Below are 18,367 nucleotides of genomic sequence, written 5' to 3' on the forward strand. Positions count from 1 at the left end.
ACTCTCTACAGCCTTCAGAGTGTTCACAAAGTGTATGGCAGTGGTTACAGCTCACTTGAGACTGCAAGGATTCCAGGCGTTTCCGTATTTGGATGATTGGTACCTTACTGCCCCCACCAAGCATCTTCTGGTAACAGCTCTGCAATACACTCTTTCCCTGGTGAAACCCTTGGGGATAACTGTAAACTGGGAGAAATCCAATCTTGCTCCAGTCAAGTACATAGAATTCATTGGAGCAGTCTTCAGCACTTGCTCTTGTGTGGTGTTGCTCCTAGCTCACAGACTTCTGAGATTGAGGCCCCAGCTCCGGGTGATACTCTGTCAAAAGAAAGTCTCAGTGAGAGAGGTTCTTCAGGTTTTAGGATCCATGGCCGCTTCCATACCAATAGTGCCTCTTGCAAAACTGCATTTGCGAATACTTCAATAGCTTCTACTTTTTCAATGGTTTCCAAATTACCACTCTCTATGCTTTCAAATTCAGATAACCAATTCTTGCAAGCAGGACCTTCTTTGGTGGATGAGGCCAGACACAGAACTTTGGAGCCACCCATTCCAGCCCCGCCAACCTAAAGCCATTGTGACCATGGATACTTCCCTGATAGGGTTGGGGGGGGGGCATTTCCAGGGAAGGACAGTCCAAGGCACATGGTCCACATTGGAGGCCAACCTGCATATCAACATTCTAGAACTGAGAGCGGTGCTATTAGTGTTGCAAACATTCCAACCTCTTCTCCCTTCTGGAACGATTGCAAATCAGTCAAACAACATGTCAGTAGTCTGGTAGATCAACAAGCAAGGAGGAACCAAGTACTATCCCTTGTGTCGAGAGACCATGAGAATTTGGCAGTGGGCTATAGCTTCCAACTGCCTTTTGATAGCATCGCATTTCCCGGGGATTTCCAACGTGATTTCAGACAAGTTGAGGAGATGTATTCTCCTGCCTCAAGAGTAATCCCTCAATCCCAATGTAGCGGCAGAAATTTTCAGACATTGGGGTCAGCCTTGCTGCGACCTATTCGCCTCCTTGTCAGACAACAAATGCAGCAGCTATTTTGCCCTTTTCCCCCCACAGGGGGAGTCCCCAATGGGAGGTTTTGATTCATGATTGGCCCACGGGACTGCTATATGCCTATCCCTCCATTCATCTGAAACCCCAATTCATAAAGAAAGCTATTCGGTTAAAATGCAAAGTGATCCTCATAGTCCCCTTTTGGCCTCTAAAAGTTTGGTTCTCCTTTTGGCCTCATCTGTTATGTTGACGGTGGATTCTGGACCCTCTTCCAGACCTAATTTCTCACCCCCCCCTCCCCCAAGGGTTGTCACCTGAACCTATCCAGTCTCAAGCTGACAGCTTGGTTTCTCCACTTCTGTTAATCGCCAGGCAGGATGACCTTACATTACCTGTTCATGACATTATTTTGGCCTCTCATAAACCATCCACCAGAAGACTATCTAGACAAATGGAAAAGGTTCTCTATTTGGTCAAAGAAAAAGATGCTAGATCCGTACTCTGCTCCAGTCAGAGCAATTTTACAATACCTATCTAAATTCTTTGAAGATGGAGCTGCAGCTTCCTACCATACAAGTACATCTAGCGGTTATCTCAAACTATCATAATGGGTTGGATGATTCTCCCTTCATCTCGCTTCGGTTATGCAGAACATTTCATAGAGGTCTACCACATTAGGCTTCCAATCAGACAACCTATAGAACCATGGAACCTCACATTAGTTCTTCAGTCCCTAACTCAACCCCCTTTTGAGCCTGCAGCAAAGTGTGACCTCAGATTCTTGTCATGGAAATCCCTTTTCCTGGTAGCCATCACGTCAGCCAGACGAATTTCTAAGCTTCAGGCATTATGCACAAAAAGGCCCTATCTAATCTTCCACAAGGACAGAGCATTACTCAGGATAAACCCGTCTTTCCCCCCCAAAGTTGTTTTGGACTTTTCCATCAGTCAGACCATTGATTTGCTAGTTTTTTTCCCAAATTTTTCTAATAAAGACGAATATTGTCTACATTCCTTGAATGTGCACTGAGATTTTATTTAGACAGGACCAAAGCAATATGTAAATCTGACCAACTTTTAATTTCCTTTTCTGTGCCTAGAATGGGAAATTCTATTTCCAAGGTCACTTTATCAAAATGGTTAAGGGACTGCATACGCTACATTTATTCACTTGCAAAAGAACCTATGCCACAGAATATTAAAGCCCATTCTACTAGATCTATGGCAAACATCTGTAGACTTACATTCCAGAGCTTCTATGGATGATATCTGTGCAGCAGCCACTTGGGCTAAACCCCACACTTTTATCATTCATTACAAATTGGATGTGGTCTCCTGAAGGAGAGTTGCCTGCGCCTCAGTGGTGCTCAGGAACGTTCTCCCATAAGGGCCACCCAAGGAACACAAGGTAGCTGGGGATTCTGTCCCATCAGTGATTAATGGAAAGAAGATTAACAACATCAGGTAAAGAAGTTATGTCTTACCATAACGTTCCATCTGTGTTGTTGATCTTCTTTAATTCACCACTCCCCACCCTCCTTCCCCCGCCAAAGGCTGCTGGGGATACTTTGGGTCCAAGTGGTGACTTGGGGCTTTTGCACAGAAATGACCCCTGCTTTACTAGTACAAGATGGGCAAACTAGATCTGAGGTAACAGGGAGAAGGGTATTATGGGTAGAAGCTTAGTTTGAGAGTTTTTGGCTGGAGTGAGCTTGGTATTAGGCCGACTTGGTTCAGAGGGCTCGGAACCAAACCCATCAGTGATGCATGAAAGAAGATCAACAACACAGAACATTATGGTAAGACATAATGTCTTTTTTTTTGATAAACTGATCTTGTCCCATAACAGTTTCCCCCTTTGACACTGTCAGTGTGTCATACAATACATGTAATTACATTTGAATTTTTCTTAACTGGATGAAATAAGCTTTAGCGTCATAATAATCTACTCAGAAAGTTCATCTGGTATATGCAGTGGCATTTCACGTGCAGGTGAGGTTAAACATCTTGTAATTACTGCCTTTAAAATAGAAAATTTTAAAATGATCAAAAATATAATAAAATGTACAATAAGTTCCCTGGACTATGCTAATTCTCAGGTTACCAAAAATACTGCCCAACCATCCAAAAAGTGTCCATTGCTTTGATGTGCTGTCCAAATCCTTGGCCCTTTGCTCCATGAAATTTGCCATTTTTTTCCTGTTCATCATGATAGTCCCTAATATATGAACAGCATAGACTCCCTATAAGGGCACACGACGATCCCCCCGCAGCAAGCATTATATCAACTTTCAATCAATTTAGTAACACCACGGTTTGCATTTTAGTCATTTTTTGATTCGCCATCCTGATGTGATGCGAAGTTTTGTTGGCTGCCTCCTGTAGAATTAGAGCAAGTATGGTGATTTTGAGCATTGTCCTTTGCACTTCATACCCAGGATTAAAAACCGAAAATACTTTTTTCGCCCAGTCGATTGCTCACTTATTAGTCAGTCTACCTTCTGGTGGATTTTTGAAATGCTGAATAGCTGAGGTAAAATAGCCAACAAAGCAACATCCAGACCAGTTTGTAGGCAACCAGGGATTGGCACGATCAACACAGATGTAGTAAAGGTCCCTTATGGCCATGCCACTCCCCCAGTCATAGCTTTAAGTGCAGAGAGTCTAACACGCTTTCATGCTTGGTGTCATTACATTTGCTGGTTTTTAGTGGTACACTTCCATTTTTGGCATAGCATGCGTCTCCATGATGTGTGGTTGCAAGTTGAAGACAGACAACCTTTGAAAAATCAGTTACCATACGCCAGGTTAGATTGATGTTACTAAGGTCTTTCTCAAATGACACCTGTGATGCAGGGATGGGAATCCTAGGAATCTCTGCCTTAGAATGATGAGGTATATGCGAACATACCCAACAGTTTGTTACATTTTAATTCGATGGGCTATTGCAGAAGAACCAGCAAGAAACTGTTTTCTGTCTACCAATTTATAAGAGGAAACAGCAGCAAAAACAAAGCAAAGGTACCTGTTGTTACTAGATTTATTATGGACTGCTACTGAAGTTGACTTCCGTTAATGGGGCAGATGATTTGCCTGTCGCACCTCGATTTTCCTCTGTTGGCTGCAGTGATTCATCTGGGGTCCCCACACGACATGTTTTCTTGCAGTGGGATGAATGGATTCATGTTGGTAGTCCTGCACAGCGAACAGCAGTCTGGGTTAACAGCACCTGGAAAGGACCCTTCCACCTTGGGTTCAAGCAATTTTTTCTCTGGAAAGTTTTGATGTAAACCCATTCACCCAGCTGCAGTTGATGACAGGGCTGGTCAGGTGGTTTGGGTAGAGCTGATTTTACTGTTTGATATTGCTGCAAAATATGAATGAGTTTTTAACAATAAGTCATAGCATCATCTGACCAAGTTAAATTGGCATTTTTCACGAGAGGGGTTGCTGGAAGGGCCATGGGTCTCCCCATTAATATTTCATATGGATTCAACTTCCTGGTGGCATTTAGTGAGGCCGTCATACTCAGTGCTAAGGGGAGGGCTTTGGCCACTTTAAGTGGGTTTTAGCACAAATCTTTGTAATTTTTATTTTTAAGGGACCTATTTATCCTTTCTACTAATGCAGATGACTGTGGATGGTTGGGACAGTGAAGACTCAACTTAGTATTAAAAACTTTGTATAGTTCTTTTACTAAATAAATATTAAATTGTGTTTCCTGGTCACTATTACACTGTATACTGAATCTCTGTATAAAATCATACATGAATTTCTTGACAGCTGTGACTGCATTAGCTCTGTGACATGGATAAGCTTTCACCCATGCTGAAAACATGCACACCACCACCAAAATAAATTGTAAGTTGCGAGTCCTAGGCATCTGGATGAAGTCCAGCTGCACATTAACAAAAGGTCCCCAGGATGGTGGTAAACATGCACTCTTAATGATTTTTACTAACATTATACTCTTGACATATGCCATGGTTGTTTACATACTGAAGTATCAAAGAGGAGACATGAGGGGGCATACCATCTTTTGGGTAATTTGATTAAATAAATGCGGTCTTACCTGCATGGGCTGGTAGATGATATGCCCTTACCAGGTAAGGTAGCAAAGAGGCAGGCGCCACCAGTTGGCCATCCGGATGTTGCCATATTCCATCAGAGGATTTAATACATCCATCTTTGAGCCTCCTCTGAAGCCACCTTTGATGCTTTTCAAAATCAAATACATAATTACTTTTGGAGTTTGTCATAGTTAACATGCACAGCTCTTTGCAACAATCTTCTAATACTTGTTTAACAGCTTGGTCTGACAAATTATTACCCTTTGTTCCAGCATCTATACCTTTTTGATGGACGACACATTTGATTACAGACCGCCTCTTAGGTAACAAAAGTGCATAATGTGATGTTGTCCTGTTTCATTTTTAACTGGTTGGGTTTGGAATTGATCCTCTGTTCCGACTCGGCCTTATACACAAGCTTGAGGTCTTCTACTAGCATGTGGCTGAAAAATCCTATCCTGTCATGCTCTAGGAAAGCTCCCCAGATCTCATTTGCCACTAAACAAGATTGGCTGCTCTTCTTACTGGCTCTGGCTAAGTAGAATTCTTTTCTGTCTACCTTTTGTCAAAATAGTTTATTCTTCTTTTATTATAGTTAATATTACTGAGTGAATTGTGTGTACTTCTGTTTGTCTTCTGAGTTATTGTTGGTGTTGGGCCGTCATTTTTCTCCCAAGGACTTTTTTTTCCCTTATCCTGGCTTTAAAGTCCATTTTAGTTAGAGGGCTTTCCTTCTCCCTTTGTCTTCCTCCTCAACTTTAGGCAGATTTGTTTAATTTAGAGAATTGCTTTTGCCCGTTTAAATTAGAGAGCTGTTTACTGAGTTTTTTTTTTCTATTTGGCGTTTTCCTTTTTTTCCTGTAGTTATTAGCTGCTTTATTGTTTATCATAATGTCTAAGGATCCTAAGGAAACTAAACCCTCTGGGTTCAAAGAATGTGCAAGTGTAATCAGAAAATGTCACTGATTGACAGACTGGTTTGGAGATTTGTGTGTACTGTCTCAGAACAGTTCACCTGCAGGAGTCCTGTGCCATCTGTCACACCTTTAGCCACATAAACTCATATTGAGAGGCTTGTTGAAGATCCCTTTTGCTGAAACAATAGAAGATGGTCAGGGTAGTTCACAACTGGACAAATCCCTTTCTTCTAAGTTTGACAAGTTGGGGAAAAGGTCTTCTTCGAGTGCTCAGTCGGAGCCATCAAAAAAGTTATCTAAATTTTCAGTTCCGGACTGGAAGGCTGTCAGACCTGAGAAACCTGCTACCTTGGCTGCTCCTGTCGGTGCTAATGGAAATTCATTTGCGGAGCCAGTCCCCAGAATTGGTACCAGTATCTTCCACCTTGAGATCTCCTTTATTGCAGTCCTCTAAATCTCCTGCTCCCTCCTCTTGATCCTCCAGGAGCCTCTCCAATGATGATGTGGATCTCATTGTGCAGAGGCGGACACCGGCGCTCGTCAGACTGTTGTCTGATACAACCCAAAGTGCTTCAGAACTGACCAAACCTACCCTTTCACCATCATCTTCTCTGATCCAATCTTGGACCTCATAGCCAGAATGTCTGGAACTGATTATTGTAGAACTGTTGGAGCCGAGACCTTTCCCAGGATCTTTGGGTCCGACTACTGCTCTGATGTCCCCGGTTCCATCTGAACTCTGAGTCTTGTAGCAGACGCTGTCCAGTTGGGTCCAGGGAGGAGAGTCTTATCAGACAGTTGCATCTGGACTTGCCTCTCTGGGCTTCAGCGCGAGTGAGCTCAGCTCCTATATCTGCCTCAGAGCTAACCCCCATGGTTCCAGGGATGCCCTCTGTTTTTTTGGAGCTGGGAGTTTCCTAGGATCAGGGGTGGGGGGGTGTTCGAGGATGAGTAGAATGCCGTCTCCACAGACGGGTCCACTCTCAAGTCTGGACATTCTTTTAATAAAAGGCACCAGTGTCTGTCTCTGCATCACTGGATCTACAGAGACGTGGAGACCCTAGGCCTCAGAATGCTCTATTGGGTGAACCCCTCTCTTATGAAAGTTCTCCAGGATACCCTTCTGAAGAGGTTCCTTGGAAGAAACTATGCAAGAGGAAGCATTTAGACTCTCCAAAGGAGTCTGTCAGATCAGACCTTAATGAGTGGGAAGGGTCCCCACAGTTGCCTTCTGAGGATGTCTTCTTTGTGGACATCCTGGAAATACTTAGGTGGCTGGAAGCCCATCATCCTTTCCAAGGAGGAGTCTGTATACCTGAAGGCTTTTGGGTCTCGCCCTTCTGCCACTTGGGTGTCTTTGTCATTCGATGAACTGATGGACCTAGTTTGTCAAAAGGTGTGAGAGTCTCCAGACTCAGTGGGGCCTGTTCCTCGAAGGCCAAACAAACATCACATCTCCTACAGAAAACAATTTTCTAACAAAAGGTGTCCCAGTAGATGCTATGGTGGTGGCCAGCGGTCACTAAAATGGAACTTTCAGAGATGTCCTCTTCTGTCCATCTGCTGAACAAGGAGTCTCGTATGATGGACAAATATAGAATATGCACTTTTTCTTCAGCAACCGTTGCTTTTATAAGTTCATAGGTAGGTACTAAGCTATTGGCCCTAGGCCCTATATAAGTCTAGCCAAAAAGGTACCCTGGCTTTCGCCACCCAAGAAAATTATTTTCCTTTGCCCCTGTCGAGCAGAGCCACAGAGGTGATCCCCAGGGTGACTTTCCTATTTCCCATCCAATCATCAAGATTTTTCTTGGAGTGGTAATGAGTAGCTTTGTTTGATATAGATAGGTAGTTTGTTCCAGAGTGTGAGAAGTCTCTGGGACAGGAATCTATCCCTCCAGGTTGTTCTGTTTATTGTGGTGACAAGGTTTAGGTCCCTAGAGTGTGTAGCTTGGAGGGATTGGGATTTATTTAAGTAGAGCATGTCCAACAGATTTGGGTTTGACATCATTTTGTATATTAGGCAGAGATCGCCTCTGAGTAAAGCTGGAGTTTTTTGAGACTGTCTGCATAGGGCATCTGTTTGAGGCCAGTAATCCGCTTTGTGAGGTATTTCGGCGGCCTTTCCAGTTGTAGATGTCTTGTGAGGTACATACCAAAAGAGGCGTTGTACTCTATAATGGGTTTAATGAGTGATGAGTAGAGGGGAACAATAACCTTTTTTTTCCTGGATGAGAAACCGTTTGTGACGAGGTGTGCCATGTAGAAGGATTTCCTGACTACTGTGGCAATGTGATTATCAAAGGAAAGTCTACTGTCCACCTGTGTCCCAAGGTCTCTTATCACACTTTCGGTGTTGTGGTAGCTCATGGGTACAGAGTTTTTACCAAAGGGGATGACTATGCACTTTTTGGCATTGAGCTTGAGGCCATGGCTTTGACACTGGGCATCTGTCTCAGTGAGGCCCTTTTGTAGGATGTCCACATTAGGTGTTTCGATTATGGCTCCTAGTTTGCAGTCATCTGCGAACTTCGTTGGCCAAAGGCCTTGTGCGTTAGCCTGCACTTCAGAAAAGTATATAGCAAACAGGAGAGGACCCAAGACTGAACCCTGTGGTACTCCACTTGTCACTGGTCTGAAGTAGGATTTGGAGTCAGCTACTTTCACAGTGTGGGTTCGGTCAGTGAGCCAGTTGGCAACCCATCTTGTGACATAGGGATTTCTACCTAGTTTAGTGAGTTTATCTAGAATTCCAGAGTGGGGGAAGGTGTCAAAAGCCTTGGCGAGATCTAGAAAGACTGTGTGAACCATCTTACCCTCGTCTACAGCTTTGGTGACTGCTTCAAAGAAGTCTGTCAAGTTTAGGAGACATGATCTGCCTTTTACAAACCCGAACTGGGTGGGGTCCAGAGTTTTGAGATTACCAATGTTTTTGTTTATAAGTTCCATGATGATACTTTCCATGGACTTACAGACCAGACCTATTAAGCTAATGGGGGTGGTAGTTCCTGGGGTCTTTGGTGGCTCCCCCTTTGTGGAGTGGGATAACCGTAGCTGTGCGCCATTCATTTGGCACAAAGCCTGAGGTGAGGCTATGATTAAACATGGTGCTTAGGTGGAGTGCCAGTTCATTCTGTAGTTCATGTAGAACGCAGCCTGGGATGTTGTTAGGTCCCATGGATGCTGTGTTCTTGGCTTTGGAGAGTGTGGTTTTTACCTTTACAGCTCTGATTACAGGAAGTTTGTATTCTTCCGGTATAGAGATGAGCCCTTTAGGGGGTGAGAGGGGCGTAAAGTTAGCACTGAACCCATCTGCCAGGATGTTGGCAATATCAGTTGGTTCTGTATATTTAGTGCTATTCTGCTGCAACTCAGAGCAAATCTGAGTGTTGTCATAGAGATTCTTGACATAGCTATAGAATGCTTTGTGGTTGTCTTTAGAATCAGTGGCGATTTTGTTTTTGTGACTAGCTTTGGATGATTTTATGAGGGATCTCAGCTTCTTAATGTGGCTGACCAGGGAGTTCCTCCAATCATGGATTTTTTCTCTTTTTTGCAACAGTTTCTTTCTTGTGTTGTAGAGTTTATGGCAGGGGACCACCAGATTGGCTTCCTTTTTTTTTGGAGGATATCATCTTGGTTCTGTTAGGGATAGCACAATTCATGCACTTGTGTAAGTGGTTATAAAGTGCATTTGTGTAGGATTCAGCAGACGTACCTCTGTTGCCTGTCTGCATGGGTGTCGTGAAGTTTGCCACTTCTGTCTTAAGAAGTGTGAAGTTGGCTTTGGAGAAATTTTTTATGGTTTCCCTTATGGGGGGTGGGGGCAGGATGTGGATGTCTAGGGTGATTAGGTTGTGGTCAGATCTGGCCAATGAGGAATCGACCTCTGGTGTGGAACACAGGTCGCCCATGTTGGTAATGACCAGGTCTAGGATATTGCTGCCCCTGGTGGGGGTGTGGATAAGTTGATCCAAGGCTTTGGAATTTATGAATTCCAGAAAATGTTGAACAAAAGAGTTGGTACATGAGTAGTGTTGCCCAGAGTTAGTTGCACTTGGATAATCTCAGATGCATTATGCTGAGCAATTAGCCTGGAGTTGTGGATATCCTTGATGAATATGGACATGCCTCCGCCTGTAGTGTTTCAGTCCAGGTTAGGTGGCCGAAAGGTGTGGTGTGAATTAGTCTGGTAATGCAGGGATGCTCTTTGGAGCCTTGAACCAGGTCTCTGTCACTGCACAGATGTCAATGTTCTCCATTTTAAGGAATGCCTCAAGTGAATGCATTTTGAAGTTTAGACTTCTAGCATTGAGTAGCATTACACTCAGATTTTGCTTCCTTGTACCTGTTACGGTGGTGAATTTGTTCATTTGAACCTTGCCTAAAAAGGCACTTTAGGGGTGGCAAGAGCCTTAACCAGTATCTGGAATCCCAAAGGCAACAGGTGCAGGCCATCTCTGGCAAAGCATTCTGGTCTGTCGATCATGTCATCCCAGGCAGACAGATACTGGATCCCCTTAGAATGACACCAGAAGCTTAGCCAGTTGTTGAAGTCAATTTTGTCCTTGTAATGTGGTATCATTCTGGGTGGGCTAGGGTCATACCTGCCTGGGCTACAAGATCGGAGAGCTCCTCCATGTCTGTCTTAATGTAGTCCAGGGAGGTACATCTCAGGTCATTCACACCAACATGGGCAATGACAGAGTCATATTTGTACTTGTGGAGTGACCGAAGTGCGTGCATTATGTGGTGGATCCTGGCACCTGACAGGCATCTGACAGTAACTTTCTCATTGTTTTGCCTGGTGAGTGGCACATCAGTGTGCCTGACTAAAGAGTCACCTGTGAATAGAGTGTTGGGTACATTGTTATGCCTTATGGGCTGTGGTTGAGTGGCACACTGAATTTGTGGGCTGTGTCATTTGGGTTGTGTTTGGGGGGGGTGGAGGTTGCTTGTGTTTCTGCTTTGGAGGTCTCTGCTGCTTGAGCAGATTTTTTATTGAGAGCCTTTGTAAATGTAGGTGTGTGTTTTGTGTTTGTGTGTCTGTTTTGATGGTGTAGGTTTTGAGGGGCTATTTGATGAGTGTGGTATGGTGCCAAGTGTTTACTTTCTCCTCTTGACTGTCTAGTCCAGTCTTGGGTAAAGAGAGCTTTGCTTCCAGGTTGGCTATGTAAGTGCATCTCTCACAGGTTGTAGTGTTGGGTGGTAGGAGGATAGGGTTGTATGTGTATATGAGACAATTGCTGCATTGCCCCAAATGCCCAGATTCATCAGGTAGGACAAAACACTGGGATTTAACACTTAGACATGTCTGGATTTGTGATGCAACTACCCCCCCCCCCCCCGGTCTTAATGATTTTATTAGTATTAAACCTTTTTTAATTTTGGACCGGGGATAAGTACTGGTTCACATTATAAACATTTATATAAGAGTACACATGTGTATATATTATGTGAGGTATATTATTCATAGTATATTTCATTCAATATATATTATACAACACAGAATTTATGTATTGTATTTTATTTCATTTTAAATTTACGATATTCTTTATACATTATATTATTGTTGATTACTATAAATATTTGAAATTATACAAAATACATATATTTTTGTAACATAATTTATATAATTGATTATAAATTGTAACTTATAAACTGTAATTTATAGGGTAGCTTCTTGTATTCAGGGCTTATGTGTTTAACCTCACAGGTTTTAGAACATTGTTTCTTTAAGAAATTACATTTTTTAAGGCTTTTGGCGCCTAATTTACTTTAAAAGGAAAGCTGTATGTGTAAATCTTGGTTCTGATGAAATCTGAGGCATTCAGATGAAAGCGCTTAACCAGGGATCTGTTAAGCTGCTGGATTTTTATTCGTGATAATAAACCTGTGTTTTTATTGGGTTTACTATTTTTATTTTATACAAAATCTATAAAATCAACGTCTTGCTCGAGCTGTGGACTGGCAACTGCTATATATTTCTACATGTCTGGATAGGTGCTTATTAAGTACCAAAACTGTTTTCCTCTAGAGAAGTGAGGAAAGTTGAGTGATGTAGTAATTTATAGCTTTAGTAGTGCTTATGAGTTCTGAACAAGTGCTGAGCTCAAAGAAACAGATTTGAGTGCTAAAACTAAAAAACTGGCTAGTTCTAAGGGAAAATCTGGAGAGCAGACTTTATGGTGCCAGGAATAGTTTAACTCTAGCTAAGCGGCAATGCATAAAGTGTATTTTTTTTAATATAACAGTAGCAAATCAGCAAACTGATTTAAACAAATTAACCAATAAAAAGCTAAAAACTGAGCCCTGTTCCAGCAGTCTTCGATCAGACAAGTTCTAACTACACACTCCTGCCTCTAGGGTACAGGGGAACCTTCTCCAAAAAAAGATGGTCTGGATTAGTGCTCAAGTTATGCAAACAAAGCTAGATTCAGCAGGTCTGCATTTAGTCTATGCTACAGCAAACAAGACGTACCAGTTTCAGAAAGAAACAGTTCAAATAAGCCGACACAATAAGCCTTTAATCAGAATCTCCCAGATCAGAGGGGCAGAATCTACCCTCTCCTCCCACAAGTGTGCAGACCACACCTTCTTAATGTAAAATAACTATCCCGAAGTCCAAGTGCTTAAACCAGAATAACAGACTAAGCCTTCAGTCAGCAACCCCCAACTTAGAAGGGTGACAAATCTTCTTAATGTAAAACAACTGGTCTGAAACCCAAGTGCTTCAACCAAAGGCTTAGAATAACAGTTGCAAATTAATCAGGCTACTAATGAGTATTAATAAATGCAGCAGAATAAATGCAATTAAGTACTTTTAAGGACAAGCAGCAAAAGCAAAATAAAGTAGGAAGAAACACAAATACAGTAAAAGTAGATGAATAAAGTGCAATTTTTAAATATAACAATAGAAAACAAGCAAACTGATTTAAACAAATTACCCAATTAACCAGTAAAAAAGCTCAAAACTGAGCCCTGTTCCAGCAGTCTTCAATGAGAAGTTCTAACTGAACACTCCTACCACTAAGGTGCAGGGGAACCTTCTTCAAAAAGATGGCCTGGATTAGTGCTCAAGTTATACAAACAAAGCTAGATTCAGGATGTCTGAATCTAGTCTATGATACAGCAAACAAGGCGCACCAATTTCAGAAAGAAACTGATCAAATAAGTAGGCACAATAGGCCTTTAACCAAAAATTCCTAGCTCAGAAGGGCAGAATCTAGCCTGTCCTCCCATGAGAGTGCAGACCACAAGCCTCCTTCATGAAAAATAACTGTCCTGAACCCCACGTGCTTTAACCAGAACTAATATACTTTTAGAATAACAGACACTGAGCCTTCAATCAGCAATTCTCAACTTAGAAGGATGTGTAAGCTGCCTGTTCTGCCACAACAGTGCAGACCGCAAACCTTCTTAATATAAGACTGATCTGGAGCCCAAGTGCTTAAACCAAAAGGCTTAGAATAACAGTTCCACTGTAATGAGGCTGCTACCAAGCAGTAATAAATGGAGCTGAATAAATACAAATGAGTACTTTTAAGAAGATGCAAAAACAAAATAAAGTGCAAGTTTGTTTTAGTGAAGTGCAAGGAGAGAGGAAGAAGGAACACAAGAAAACTTCAAGGTTAAGAACCTAAGTGGGTTGGACTTCTCAAATGTTCTCTCTGTATTAAGTAGAGTGAACACCAGAGTGGGAGGGGTGTCCCAGATCAAATTTACAGTAGGGGCGGGCAACTGCAAAGATACAAACTATAACACCACCACAAAAATAGGGTGGGGGAGGGGAAAACAGTTTCAGGACAGTTGAGAAACAGAAAACAGTGCTAGAAATGATATAAAATAATACAGTCAGGCAAATTTAAGACAATGCTCTGAAAGGTTAAAATACCAAAAATATACTTATCAATCAGCAATATATTTCCAGATTGTTTGAGAATCACACTTCAGCCAGAACACCAGGAGACTGAATTATCTCACCCACTTTACCAAACTTCAGAGAGATCTCCTGAAGGAACTAGGAGATGCTCTCCAACATCCAGTAGATGTAGGGGTATCAGAGAAGGTTTCCTCTCAGCTCTCTACCTTAAATTCAGTGGTCAACTCCTCCATGAAACTCATTTATTATGCACTGGATGGAGCGAGTAGGGCAGCTATGGAGACATTCCTGGATGCACTTGTGTGACTTTGCAGAATCCTTTAAATCTTTTGTTAATGCCTCTTTCAATGGCTCATCCCTATTTGAGCCAAAAGTCAGAGACACTAACCAGGTGTGAACAAGAAGAAAAAACTATCTGCCGTAGTAGTCCATTTTTCCCTACCTTCTAGACCTTATACAAAAGGTCAAAAGGGAGGAAAAATATTCTGAAAATCCCAGAGAGCTTTCCAGGACACACTTGGTGTTTCTTCCTCCAGGGGCAGAGGTGGAAGCAGTAATGGAAGATGCAAGCCATGCAGCGGACGTCTGCAAAATCAGGGTGAGCGGGAATCCTTCCTTGGTAAGTTCTTCCAGTGCTCTTGAAAGGAGGCCCACCTGTCCATATCTGGAGGCAGTCAGGGGTTGCTTATCTTTGTACCCAGAAGCCTGGTTAAAAATAAGAAAAGACAAGTGGGTACAAAGCATCTCATCCAGAGGTTACTCCATACCCTTTACTTTTCCTGTTCCATAAAAAATATCCTGGACTTTCCACCCAGTCAAAGAGAACAGGCAACTCTAGAAATACAAAAGTTGCTAGAAAAAGAGGGTCATCCAGATAGTCCCTGCAGACAAAATAGGATCCAGAACTTCCTCAAGATTCTTTAGTTCCAAAGAAAACGGGACTGGAGACCCATCCTGGATCTCAGTAAATTAAACAAGTCAGTAAGACAGTCAAAGTTCTGGATGGTAATATTGCAGTTGATACTCCCTTTTCTGGGACAAGATAATTGAATGTGCTCTGTAGACCTCCAGGATGCGTACTACTACATAAAAATGGACAGGCAATCCAGGAGTCATTTGTGCTTTTGGCTGGGAGCCACTCACTACTAATTTTGAGCTGTACCCTTTGGTCTCACTACAGCCCCCAGAGTGTTCTCCAAGTGTATGGCAGGAGTCATAGCTCACTTGAGACGCCTAGGATTCCAAGTGTTTTCCATACCTAGATGACTGTCTCCTAACTGCCACCACCAAGCATCTACTAACAGAAGAGGGACACCACCTTACAGCTCTGCTCTCACCTAGGAATCACAATAAATTACAAAAAAATCTGCCTTGTTGCCATCTCAGTGTATAGTTTTTTTTAAAGGAGCAGGTCTAGATACAATAAAAATTATGGCAAAACTTCCCCCTGAAAGAGAGTTCAGGTTATAAACCTACTTTCCGAGAAAAACGTACAAGCAAGAACAGTCCTGAAAGTCTTGGGGACCATGGCAGCTGCAATAAACTTGAATCCATTAGCACGTCTGCATATAAAAATTCTGCAGTGACTACTGTTCACTCAGTGGTCAATGCAGGAACTACCCATGTCCCACCAAATTATAACAGAATCTTGCAAGAAAGATCTTCATTGGTGGCTTCACTCCATTCATGTGACATCAGATCGGCCCTTTGTTTTTCCACAGCCTTTAGCCACAGTGACCACAGATGCTTCCAGATTGGGGGAGTTATTACCTGGGAAGGACAGTCCAAGGGACTTGGCAGGATCACGAGGCCCATTTGTACATCAGTGTCCTAGAGATGAGAGTGGTGCTTTTAGCTTTGCAAGCATTCCAAGACGGTCTTCCATTAGGAACTGTTGCAATACAGACAGACAACATGTTGGCTGTGTGGTACATAAACTGAGAGGAACCAGGTCTTACCCCCTTTGTTGGGAAGCTGAGAGAATGGCAGAGGGCAACTTCCTCCCAATGGTTTTTGATAGCAACGCACATCCCAGGGAACTCCAGTGTGCTAGAAAACAAACTTAGCATAGTGATACTGATGACTCACGAGTGGTTCCTAAAACGAGTAGCAGCAGAAAAGATTTTCTGCAAATGGGGCCAGCAATTGCGAAGACCTTTTTTCCATGTACATGAATGCCAAATGCAACCGCTATCTTTCCCTTATCCCCCCTCACCCCCAATCACCAAGGGATGCACTTGTACACAATTGGCCCTCGGGTCTCCTCTATGCCTTTCCTCCCTTTCTGTTGATACCCAAAGTTCTTCAGAAAGCTAGTTCCTTGAGAAGGAATTAGATACTGGTTGCCCCATACTGGCCTCTTCAGATTTGGTTCTCCTTCCTTTGGCCTCATCTTCAGTAGGAGCAGTGGATTCTGGACCCAGCTTCTGACTCCTGCATCAGGATTGCTCCACTCCCTCCCTGCAAACCACAGCTTGGCTGCTCCAATTCCAAACATAGCCAGGCTCCCTAACCTGTCTCCATCAGTGAAGCGTATGCTAATCTCATCTCATAAGGCTTCAACGAGAAAGTTATGTATGCGCAAATGGAAAAGATTTTCTTCTTGGGCTTTGCCCCCTTCTCTGCCCCAATAGCTTCCATTCTTGAATTCTTAGCAAAGCTGTTTAATGAAGGCACAGCTGCAGCTACTATTAGAGTTCAGTTAGCAGCGATATCTAATTTCCATCTAGGCAAATCAGGCCTGAATGTGATGTCCCACAGACTTTGCAAGACATTTCTTAAAGGCAGTATTTTATTAAGACCACCTCCATCCAGCACCATGGCACCTGAAGTTTGTCGTATCCCATTTGATTCTTCCCTATTTGAACCTGCATCATCCAGCTATCTCAAGTATTTGACTTGGAAGACTATTTTTGATTGCCATTGTTTCTGCTAGAAGAGTTTCAGAGCTACAAGCATAGTCTGTAAAACCCCCTACATGCTTTTCTACAAAGATAGTGTATCCCTACGAATAAGCCCATCCTTTCTACCCAAAGTATGCTCAGAATCCAATTTGAACCATTCCATAGAACTACCATTTTTCCCCCAACTATGGCAACAAGGCAGAATGTATGCTACACCAACTAGATGTACAATAGACAATTACGTTTATACTTACATAGGACAAAGGACTTCAGAAAATCTGACCAATTTGTATCATTTTTAGACTCTAAGAAAGGTGCTCCTGTATCTAAAGTCACACTTTCAAAATGGCTATCAGATTGTATTACCTTTACTTACCAATCTCGAAACAAAGAACTCTCCTATAAAGTAAAAGGTCATTGTACAAGAGTCATAACCTCTTTATGCCTTTCGGGTGAGATTACCGATTGATACCATTTGTGCTGCAGCAACATGGTTAAGACCTCATACCTTTATCACTCCTTGCAAAGTGCATTTGGCCTCTCGGAACAGGATCTCTTTTGGGTCCACTGTTCTGAAGAATATTCTCCCTTGAGCCACCCAAGAAAAATGGTGCTAGGGATGCTGTCCCAACCAGTTAAGAATGAAGATGAGATAGCACAACATCACACAAAGAAGTTATGTACTCACCATAACGTTCCATGTGTGTTGTCCATCTCGCATTCATTCTTACATCCCACCCTCCTTCACCCAGCCTTTGGCTCCTGTAAGACCGAGCGCATACAATTGGTAATGAATGTTTTCTGACCTTCTAGATTGCTGTATTCCATAGTTTTAGTACCTTTTTATATTAGCAAACAAGATTTGGGGAGGTTTTCTAGAGCCTGATGGGATAACGTTTTTCAGCCACGAGCTAGTATAAGACTGAGTCGGAACAGAGGATCAGTTCCGAACCCAACCACTTAAGAATGAAGGCAAGATGGACAAACACACATGAACATTATGGTGAGTACATAAGTTCTTTTTTTATGTACCCTGAATTTTTAATTTGATTTTCCAAAGCGGTCAAAAACCCTTTCTTTCCAAAGTTGCCCAAAATCATGTACCTCCCCAAAAGCATAACAGCTGTCTGTAAAAATATTGGCCACCTTGCCTTTGGCTAACTCAGAGGCTTTTTGCAGAGCAACTAATTTAGCTATATGAGCAGAATGAGGACCCTCTAATCTTTGTTGCAACAATATTATGAATTTGGTGCAAACGGATATTTCTGCAATCAGTTGTCCTGTTTGATTTCTTCTACAGGAGCCATCCATAAACAGGTTTATGTCAGCATTGGGTATAGGAGTGTCCTTTTAAGTCCTTTCTAGGAGAAAGCAAATAGTTGCACACACGCAATCAAGCTCTTTACCATCCTCAGCAGTAGCAGGATTTAGAACGGGAGAGCAGATCAGAGAAATAGATGGATCAGAAGAAAGCTTAAGTTTATATTTAGTTGGACGTCTAGTTGAGAGTGGTTGAGTTTTCATCTTAAGCAAGGGAGATTATACAGAATGTGGGACAGCTACTGTAAGATCATGCCCAAGCACCA

Source organism: Protopterus annectens, chromosome 4.part1 (assembly GCF_019279795.1).
Source record: "Protopterus annectens isolate FY-2018-M chromosome 4.part1, PAN1.0, whole genome shotgun sequence".
In the NCBI taxonomy this organism is placed as follows: Eukaryota; Metazoa; Chordata; order Ceratodontiformes; family Protopteridae; genus Protopterus; species Protopterus annectens.